We start from the raw sequence: 10,116 nt of genomic DNA on the forward strand, positions 1-10,116 counted from the left end.
TGAAAGCTTTGATAATAACATAATAACACGTAAAATTATTAAAATTACGATTCATTAGATACATATATGGAGGGGGGGGGGGAAGGACGGGAGACGAGGGGGTGGGGAGGAGAAGGAGGGGGGGGGAGGAGAAGGAGGGGGGGGAGGAGAAGGAGGGGGGGGGAGGAGAAGGAGGGGGGGGAGGAGAGAAGGAGGGGGGGGAGGAGAAGGAGGGGGGGGGAGGAGAAGGAGGGGGGGGAGGAGAAGGAGGGGGGGGAGGAGAAGGAGGGGGGGGAGGAGAAGGAGGGGGGGGAGGAGAAGGAGGGGGGGGAGAGGAGAAGGAGGGGGGGGAGGAGAAGAAGGAGGGGGGGGAGGAGAAGAAGGAGGGGGGGGAGGAGAAGGAGGGGGGGGAGGAGAAGGAGGGGGGGGAGGAGAAGGAGGGGGGGGAGGAGAAGGAGGGGGGGGAGGAGAAGGAGGGGGGGGGAGGAGAAGGAGGGGGGGGGAGGAGAAGGAGGGGGGGGAGGAGAAGGAGGGGGGGGAGGAGAAGGAGGGGGGGGAGGAGAAGGAGGGGGGGGAGGAGAAGGAGGGGGGGGAGGAGAAGGAGGGGGGGAGGAGAAGGAGGGGGGGGAGGAGAAGGAGGGGGGGGAGGAGAAGGAGGGGGGGAGGAGAAGGAGGGGGGGGAGGAGAAGGAGGGGGGGGAGGAGAAGGAGGGGGGGGAGGAGAAGGAGGGGGGGGAGGAGAAGGAGGGGGGGGAGGAGAAGGAGGGGGGGGAGGAGAAGGAGGGGGGGGAGGAGAAGGAGGGGGGGAGAGAAGGAGGGGGGGGAAGAGAAGGAGGGGGGGAAGAGAAGGAGGGGGGGGAGGAGAAGGAGGGGGGGGGAGGAGAAGGAGGGGGGGGAGGAGAAGGAGGGGGGGGAGGAGAAGGAGGGGGGGGAGAGAAGGAGGGGGGGGAAGAGAAGGAGGGGGGGGAAGAGAAGAGGGGGGGGAAGAGAAGGAGGGGGGGAAGAGAGGAGGGGGGGGAAGAGAAGGAGAGGGGGGAAGAGAAGGAGAGGGGGGAAGAGAAGGAGGGGGGGAAGAGAAGGAGGGGGGGGGAAGAGAAGGAGGGGGGGAAGAGAAGGAGGGGGGGGAAGAGAAGGAGGGGGGGGAAGAGAAGGAGGGGGGGGAAGAGAAGGAGGGGGGGGAAGAGAAGGAGGGGGGGGAAGAGAAGGAGGGGGGGGAAGAGAAGGAGGGGGGGGAAGAGAAGGAGGGGGGGGAAGAGAAGGAGGGGGGGGAAGAGAAGGAGGGGGGGAAGAGAAGGAGGGGGGGAAGAGAAGGAGGGGGGGAAGAGAAGGAGGGGGGGGAAGAGAAGGAGGGGGGGGAAGAGAAGGAGGGGGGGGAAGAGAGAAGGAGGGGGGGAAGAGAAGGAGGGGGGGGAAGAGAAGGAGGGGGGGGAAGAGAAGGAGGGGGGGAAGAGAAGGAGGGGGGGGAGAGAGAAGGAGGGGGGGGAAGAGAAGGAGGGGGGGAAGAGAAGGAGGGGGGGAAGAGAAGGAGGGGGGGAAGAGAAGGAGGGGGGGGAAGAGAAGGAGGGGGGGGAGAGAAGGAGGGGGGGGAGAGAAGGAGGGGGGGGAAGAGAAGGAGGGGGGGGAAGAGAAGGAGGGGGGGGGAAGAGAAGGAGGGGGGGGAAGAGAAGGAGGGGGGGGGAAGAGAAGGAGGGGGGGGAAGAGAAGGAGGGGGGGGAAGAGAAGGAGGGGGGGGAAGAGAAGGAGGGGGGGGAGAGAAGGAGGGGGGGGGAAGAGAAGGAGGGGGGGGAAGAGAAGGAGGGGGGGGGAAGAGAAGGAGGGGGGGGGAAGAGAAGGAGGGGGGGGAAGAGAAGGAGGGGGGGGAAGAGAAGGAGGGGGGGGAAGAGAAGGAGGGGGGGGAAGAGAAGGAGGGGGGGGAAGAGAAGGAGGGGGGGGAAGAGAAGGAGGGGGGGGAAGAGAAGGAGGGGGGGGGAAGAGAAGGAGGGGGGGGAAGAGAAGGAGGGGGGGGAAGAGAAGGAGGGGGGGGAAGAGAAGGAGGGGGGGGAAGAGAAGGAGGGGGGGGGAAGAGAAGGAGGGGGGGGGAAGAGAAGGAGGGGGGGGAAGAGAAGGAGGGGGGGGAAGAGAAGGAGGGGGGGGAAGAGAAGGAGGGGGGGGAAGAGAAGGAGGGGGGGGAAGAGAAGGAGGGGGGGGAAGAGAAGGAGGGGGGGGAAGAGAAGGAGGGGGGGGAAGAGAAGGGGGGGGGGGAAGAGAAGGGGGGGGAAGAGAAGGAGGGGGGGGAAGAGAAGGAGGGGGGGAAGAGAAGGAGGGGGGGGAAGAGAAGGAGGGGGGGGAAGAGAAGGAGGGGGGGGAAGAGAAGGGGGGGGGGGAAGAGAAGGGGGGGGGGAAGAGAAGGAGGGGGGGGAAGAGAAGGAGGGGGGGGAAGAGAAGGAGGGGGGGGAAAGAGAAGGAGGGGGGGGAAAGAGAAGGAGGGGGGGAAAGAGAAGGAGGGGGGGGAAAGAGAAGGAGGGGGGGGAAAGAGAAGGAGGGGGGGAAAGAGAAGGAGGGGGGGGAAAGAGAAGGAGGGGGGGGGACAGAGAAGGAGGGGGGGGAAGAGAAGGGGGGGGAGAAAGAGGAAGGAGGGGGGGGGGGGGGTGAACGGAGGGGGGGGGGTGAACGGAGGGGGGGGGTGAACGGAGGGGGGGGGTGAACGGGGGGGGGGACGGAGGGGGGGGTGAACGAGGGGGGGGGTGAACGGAGGGGGGGGGGGGTGAACGGAGGGGGGGGGTGAACGGAGGGGGACGGGGGGGTGAACGGAGGGGGGGGTGAACGGAGGGGGGGGGTGAACGGAGGGGGGGGTGAACGGAGGGGGGGGTGAACGGAGGGGGGGGTGAACGGAGGGGGGGGTGACGGAGGGGGGGGGGTGAACGGAGGGGGGGGAAAAGAGGGGGGGAAAAGAGGGGGGGAAAAGAGGGGGGGGAAAAGAGGGGGGGAAAAGAGGGGGGGAAAAGAGGGGGGGGAAAAGAGGGGGGGAAAAGAGGGGGGGAAAAGAGGGGGGGAAAAGAGGGGGGGAAAAGAGGGGGGGAAAAGAGGGGGGGAAAAGAGGGGGGGGAAAAGAGGGGGGGAAAAGAGGGGGGGAAAAGAGGGGGGGAAAAGAGGGGGGGAAAAGAGGGGGGGAAAAGAGGGGGGGAAAAGAGGGGGGGAAAAGAGGGGGGGAAAAGAGGGGGGGAAAAGAGGGGGGGAAAAGAGGGGGGGAAAAAGAGGGGGGGAAAAGAGGGGGGGAAAAGAGGGGGGGAAAAGAGGGGGGGAAAAGAGGGGGGGAAAAGAGGGGGAGGGGGGGGAAAGAGGGGGGGAAAGAGGGGGGGAAAAGAGGGGGGGAAAAGAGGGGGGGAAAAGAGGGGGGGAAAAGAGGGGGGGAAAGAGGGGGGGAAAAGAGGGGGGGAAAAGAGGGGGGGAAAAGAGGGGGGGAAAGAGGGGGGGAAAAGAGGGGGGGAAAAGAGGGGGGGAAAAGAGGGGGGGGAAGAGGGGGGGGGAAGAGGGGGGGGGAAGAGGGGGGGGAAGAGGGGGGGGGAAGAGGGGGGGGGAAGAGGGGGGGAAGAGGGGGGGAAGAGGGGGGGGAAGAGGGGGGGGAAGAGGGGGGGGAGAGGGGGGGGAGAGGGGAGAGGGGGGGGAGAGGGGGGGGAGAGGGGGGGGGAGGGGGGGGAGGGGGGGGAGGGGGGGGGAGGGGGGGGAGAGAGAGGGGAGGGGGGGAGAGGGGAGGGGGGGAGAGGGGAGGGGGGGAGAGGGGAGGGGGGGAGGGGGAGGGGGGGGAGAGGGGAGGGGGGGAGAGGGGAGGGGGGGAGAGGGGAGGGGGGGAGAGGGGAGGGGGGGAGAGGGGAGGGGGGGAGGGAGGGGGGGGAGAGGGGAGGGGGGGGGAGAGGGGAGGGGGGGGAGAGGGGAGGGGGGGGGAGAGGGGAGGGGGGGGAGAGGGGAGGGGGGGAGAGGGGAGGGGGGGGAGTGGGGAGGAGAGGGGGAGGGTGGGGGGAGAGGGGGAGGGGGGGGAGGGAGGGGTGGGGGGGAGGGAGGGGGAGGGGGGAGGGAGGGGGAGGGGGGGAGGGAGGGGAGGGGGAGGGGGGGAGGGAGGGGGAGGGGGGGGGGTGGGAGGGGGGGGAGGGGGAGGGGGAGGGGGGAGGGAGGGGGAGGGGGGGAGGGGGGGGGAGGGGGGGGAGGGGGGGGAGGGGGGGGGGAGGGGGGGGGGGGGGGGAGGAGGGGGGGGAGGGGGGGGGGGAGGAGGGGGGGGGGAGGGGGGGGGAGAGGGGGGGGAGGGGGGGGGGAGGAGGGGGGGGAGGGAGGGGGGGGAGGGGGGGAGGGGGGGGGGAGGGGGGGGGAGGGGGGGGGGGGGGAGGGGGGGCCGGGGGGAAGGTGGAAGGGGGAGGGGGGGGTCGGGGGGTGGAGGGGAAAGAGGGGGGGGGGGGGAAGGGGGGGGAAGAGGGGGGGGAAGGGGGGGGAAGAGGGGGGGGAAGAGGGGGGGGGAAGAGGGGGGGGAAGAGGGGGGGGGAAGAGGGGGGGGAAGAGGGGGGGAAGAGGGGGGAGGGGGGGGGAGGGGGGGGGAGGGTGGGAGGGGGGAAGGGGGGGGGGGAGGAGGGGGAGGGGGGGAGGGGGGGGAGGGGGAAGAGGGGGGGGAGAGACGGGGGGGGAGAGCGGGGGGGGGAGAGACGGGGGGGAGAGAGAGGGGGGGGAGAGAGGGGGGGGGAGAGAGGGGGGGGAGAGAGGGGGGGGGAGAGAGGGGGGGGAGAGAGGGGGGGGGAGAGAGGGGGGGGGAGAGAGGGGGGGGAGAGAGGGGGAAGAGGGGGGGGGAGAGACGGGGGGGGAGAGAGGGGGGGGGAGAGGGGGGGGGAGGGGGGTGAGAGGGGGGGAGAGAGGGGGGGGAGAGAGGGGGGGGAGAGAGGGGGGGGAGGAGGGGGGGGGGAGAGAGGGGGGGGGAGAGAGGGGGGGGGAGAGAGGGGGGGGAGAGGAGAGGGGGGAGAGCGGAGAGGGGGGAGGCGGAGAGGGGGGGAGGGCGGAGAGGGGGGAGGGCGGAGAGGGGGGGGGGGAGGAGGGCGGAGAGGGGGGAGGGCGGAGAGGGGGGGAGGGCGGAGAGGGGGGAGGGCGGAGAGGGGGGAGGGCGGAGAGGGGGAGAGGGGGGAGGGCGGAGAGGGGGGAGGGCGGAGAGGGGGGAGGGCGGAGAGGGGGGGAGGGCGGAGAGGGGGGAGGGCGGAGAGGGGGGAGGGCGGAGAGGGGGAGGGCGGGAGGGCGGAGAGGGGGGAGGGGGGAGGGCGGAGAGGGGGGAGGGGGGGAGGGCGGAGAGGGGGGAGGGGGGAGGGCGGAGAGGGGGGAGGGCGGGAGGGCGGAGAGGGGGGAGGGCGGAGAGGGGGGAGGGCGGGAGGGCGGAGAGGGGGGAGGGCCGGGAGAGCGGAGAGGGGGGAGAGGGGAGAGGGGGGAGGGGGGGGAGAGGGGGGAGGGGGGGGAGAGGGGGGAGGGGGGGGAGAGGGGGGAGGGGGGGGAGAGGGGGGAGAGGGGGGAGGGGGGGGAGAGGGGGGAGGGGGGGGAGAGGGGGGAGGGGGGGGAGAGCGGGGAGGGGGGGGAGAGCGGGGGAGGGGGGGGAGAGCGGGGAGGGGGGGGAGAGCGGGGAGGGGGGGAGAGCGGGGAGGGGGGGGGAGAGCGGGGAGGGGGGGGAGAGCGGAGAGGGGGGGAGAGCGGAGAGGGGGGAGGGGGGGAGAGCGGAGAGGGGGGAGGGGGGGAGAGCGGAGAGGGGGGAGGGGGGGGGAGGGGGGGGGGAGAGCGGAGAGGGGGGAGGGGGGGGAGAGCGGAGAGAGCGGAGAGGGGGGGGGGAGAGCGGAGAGGGGTGAGCGGGGGGAGAGCGGAGAGGGGAGAGGGGGGAGGGGGGAGGGGGGAGGGGGGAGGGGGGGGAGGGGGGAGGGGGGGGAGGGGGGAGGGGGGGAGGGGGGGGAGGGGGGAGGGGGGGGAGGGGGGAGGGGGGGGGAGGGGGGAGGGGGGGAGGGGGGGGAGGGGGGAGGGGGGGGGAGGGGGGAGGGGGGGGAGGGGGGGGAGGGGGGGGGGGGGGGGAGGGGGGGGAGGGGGGGGAGGGGGGGGGGGAGGGGGGGGAGGGGGGGGAGGGGGGGGAGGGGGGGGAGGGGGGAGGGGGGGGAGGGGGGGAGGGGGGGGAGGGGGGGGAGGGGGGGGAGGGGGGGGGGGAGAGGGGTGGGGGGGAGAGGGGTGGGGGGGAGAGGGGAGGGGGGGAGAGGGGAGGGGGGGGAGAGGGGGAGAGGGGAGGGGGGGAGAGGGGGAGAGGGGAGGGGGGGAGAGGGGGAGAGGGGAGGGGGGGAGAGGGGGAGAGGGGGAGAGGGAGGGGGGGAGAGGGGAGAGGGAGGGGGGGAGAGGGGGAGAGGGGGAGAGGGGAGGGGGGAGGGGGGGAGAGGGGAGGGGGGAGAGGGGAGGGGGGGAGAGGGGAGGGGGGGAGAGGGGAGGGGGGGAGAGGGGAGGGGGGGAGAGGGGAGGGGAGGGGGGGGGAGAGGGGAGGGGAGGGGGGGGGAGAGGGGAGGGGAGGGGGGGGGAGAGGGGAGGGGAGGGGAGGGGGGGGAGAGGGGAGGGGAGGGGGGAGAGGGGAGGGGGGGAGAGGGGAGAGGGGGAGGGGAGGGTGGGGGGGGGAGAGGGGGAGAGGGGAGAGGGGGAGGGGAGGGGGGAGGGGGGGGAGGGGAGGGGGGGGAGGGGGGAGAGGGGGAGGGGAGGGGGGGAGGGGAGGGAGGGAGGGGGGGGAGGGGAGGGGGGAGGGGAGGGGGGAGGGGGGGGGAGGGGGGGGGAGGGGGGGGAGGGGAGGGGGGAGGGGGGGAGGGGGGGGAGGGGGGAGGGGAGGGGAGGGGGGAGGGGAGGGGAGGGGGGGGAGGGGAGGGAGGGGAGGGGGGGAGGGGAGGGGAGGAGGGGGGAGGGGGGGAGGGGAGAGAGGTGGGGGGGTGAGGGGGTGGTGAGGGGGGAGAGGTGGGGGGGAGAGGTGGGGGGGTGAGGGTGTCGGTGGGGAGAGGGGAGGGGGCGGAGGGGGGGGGGGGAGGAGGGGGTCGGGGGGGGGGGAAGGGGGAGGGGGTCGGGGGGCGTTGGGGGTTTGAGTGGAGGGGGTTCTGAGGAATAAAAGGGGGTTCAGATTCCGACGTTGGTGGGGGGAGGGGCACCAGCCCGCCCTGGGACGGTGGAGAATAACTGTCAGATCGGGCGGGGGGGGGGGTCCTATAGACCTCCGCGGGTAGCAATTGCCTCACGGCACCTCATTAACCCCGACCCCGACCCCGACCCTGACCCTGACCCCGGACACTAACTCCTCACAAACAAATGGGCTCAGAGTTACCGCTAACCGCGGCTCCCGCAGAATCTTCTGGAACTCTATCCTTCCGGCGGCCACGCTCCCGGTTATCCCACTGACTCCTGAAATCTCCGATTGCACTCGCTCTCCTCAGGAATTTTCTCTCCTCGCTCAGCAACACGAAACGGGGCAAGGAATTCGCTGAGAAACTTTCTCGGTGAGCATCACAACACAACACAACTCCGCCACTTAGCAACGCCCCCCTCAGCCGCTACCACGACCACTATTCGCTCCCAGTGCTCAGCCTTCCATCCAGCCTCTTTGTTCTATTGGATAACAGGGACGTCTATCAAGGATATTCCCTAATACGATTGGTTGAACGCCACGTCTATCAAGATGTCCCGCCTTCGTCGATGTGCTATTGTGTAGTAAAGATGCCATTCACATGTCAGTCCCGCCTTTTTAAAAATCCCACCGAACTATCAGCCCACTTCGACATCCTATTGGGTAAGTAGGTGCCAATTACAGCAGTAATGTTCTATTATTGGTTTGTGGAGAAGTCAACCATACGTCCCGACCACCCCCTTCCTTTGAAGGCTACCATTTGTCATTATCAGCATTACCTCATTCCAACCCGGCGGTCTGATTGCTCTATCGCTTTGTCCATCACCGTGGCAGGTGGTAACACGCCCCGTCGAATCCTGGATTGGCCATCCGATGATCGACCCGCCCAAAATGCGGGTGCCGATTGGCTGATCGTGCTGTCTGTCAGATGAGGTTGCGCGGGGTTGTTTACCTCGCCTTTGGACTTTGTCGTAGAAGCAGTAGCGTTATCGTTGAGTGAATGTTTTCAGCCTCTAATTCAGAGGTAAAATACAAAAACACCAGTCCAATAGAGGACAATGGATAATAGAGGTGTTGATGAAGCATTTCCACCTATAAGGACTTTACTAAATTTAATGCCTTAATACGCTTTAGAAATTTATTGTGCCCCAAGCTCAGAAGGCTGTGAAAAACAATGCGGAAGGGAGGGTTTTATTTTCACTTTACAGCAGGTGAAATACTATTGCAACAAATATAAAGAATACTGAAGAATCCCAACAGATAAGGCAGCCTCTGTGGAAAGAGAAACAAAGTTAATGTTTTGAGTCAGGTATGACTCTTCTTGATAACTGAAGAACTTTGTATCCTTAAGCTGTGACCCCCCCCCCCCTAGTTCTGAAATCCCCAGTCATCAGGAACATCATTTTTCTTTTGCATTTACCTTGTCTAATGGATAGGGTGAACAGCCAAAGTCTTATCCCTAGGCTAGAGGAGTCCAAAAGTAGAGGCCATAAGTTTGAAGTGATAAGGGAGAGATTTAAAAGGGACCAAAGGGGCAACGTTTTCGCCCAAAGGGTGAAGCATTGGTGGAATGAGCTGCCAAAGGAAGTGGTACAATTACATTTAAAAGGCATCTGAATAGGAAGGGTTTAGATGGGTATGGCCAAATGCTGGGAAATGGGACAAGATTAATTTAGGATATCTGGTTGGCATGGATGAGTTGGTCCGAAGGGCCTGTCTCTATGATATAAATCTTTATGTACCTACTTGAATCCTCTCACTCTGAATGCTTACATACTATTTGCCTTCTTGCTACACCTGAATTTTTACCATCAGCAGCTGGCGAACAAGGATTCCCAGGTGTTCATCACTTCCCCGATTCCCAATCTATCGCTATTCTGGTAATAGCCTGCCCTCCTGTTTTGCTACTCACATGGATAACCTCACATTTGTCCAAACTATATCTCAACTGCCAAGTAATTACCCACTCATAGAGTCATAGAGATGTACAGAACGGAAACCCTTTGGTCCAACTCATCCATGCCGGCTAGATATCCCAACTCAATCTAGATCCACCTACCAGTGCCTAGCCTATATCCCTCCAAACCCTTCCTATTCATATACCCATCCAGATACCTCTTAAATGTTGCAATTGTACCAGCTTCCACCATTTCCTCTGGCAGCTCATTCCATACCCATACCACCCTCTGTGTGAAAAAGCTGCCCCTTAGGTCTCTTTTATATCTTTCCCCTGTCACCCTAAACCTATGCCCTTTAGTTCTGTACTCCCTGACCCCAGGGAAAATACTTTGCCTATTTACCCTAGCAAGGTCAACATTTATTGTCCAGTCCTAATAGTGCTCGAAAAGGTGGTGGTTAGCCACTGTATTGAATAAGCTCTGTGTGGTTTATGTACACCCACAGTGCTATTAGGGTGGGAAATTAAGAATTTGATTTTGAATTGAATGTAAACTGTAGGAGAAGGAAAGAATCTGTGTTGAAAAAAGTTATGGTTGTGTGCCTGGGAAAAAGAGACAAGAGGTAGGAGGTGCTGCAATGAGTTTTACTTCAGCATAATGGGGATTCAGGGTGAAGAAACAACACTTGTGAATATGTATTTGCTTCTCAAAAAGAAGAGAGAGAAAAGCTCCGAGAAGTAAATGCCATAGTGGAAACAGAGAAACATTGAAAATTGGAGGAGGTGTCGGCCATTCAGTCCTTTGAACCTACTCTGCCGTTCAATATCCTGGCTGATCATCCAACTCAGTCCCCTATTCCCACTTTCTCCCTATACCCTTTGATCGTTCTAGCCCCAAGAACTATATCTAACTTGTTCTTGAATACATTTAATGTAGCAGCCTCAACTGCTTTCTGTGGCAGAGAATTCCACAGGCTTCCCACTCTATGGGTGAAGACATTTCTCCTCATCTCAGTCCTAAATGGCCTGTCCCACATCCTTAGACTGTAACCCCTGGATCTGGTCATTGGGAACTACCTCCCTGTATTTATCCCATCTAGTCCTGTTCCATTATT

At 66.0% G+C, this 10,116-nt stretch overlaps 1 protein-coding gene across 3 annotated transcripts in view; it reads right to left on the reverse strand.

Moving 5' to 3' along the window:
• Positions 1-7,518, reverse strand: part of LOC140489393 (trinucleotide repeat-containing gene 6B protein-like) — a 224,314-nt gene extending 216,796 nt beyond the window's left edge. For 2 of the 3 annotated variants that reach the window (XM_072588900.1, XM_072588896.1), the window contains exon 1: positions 7,306-7,518. The gene's annotated coding sequence lies outside the window, so the exon portion shown is untranslated. The remainder of the gene's footprint in view (positions 1-7,305) is intronic. The other variant, XM_072588897.1, reaches the window with a different exon arrangement.
• Between the last annotated feature and the right edge of the window lie 2,598 nt (positions 7,519-10,116).

This window comes from Chiloscyllium punctatum, chromosome 18 (assembly GCF_047496795.1).
Source record: "Chiloscyllium punctatum isolate Juve2018m chromosome 18, sChiPun1.3, whole genome shotgun sequence".
NCBI lineage: Eukaryota > Metazoa > Chordata > Chondrichthyes > Orectolobiformes > Hemiscylliidae > Chiloscyllium > Chiloscyllium punctatum.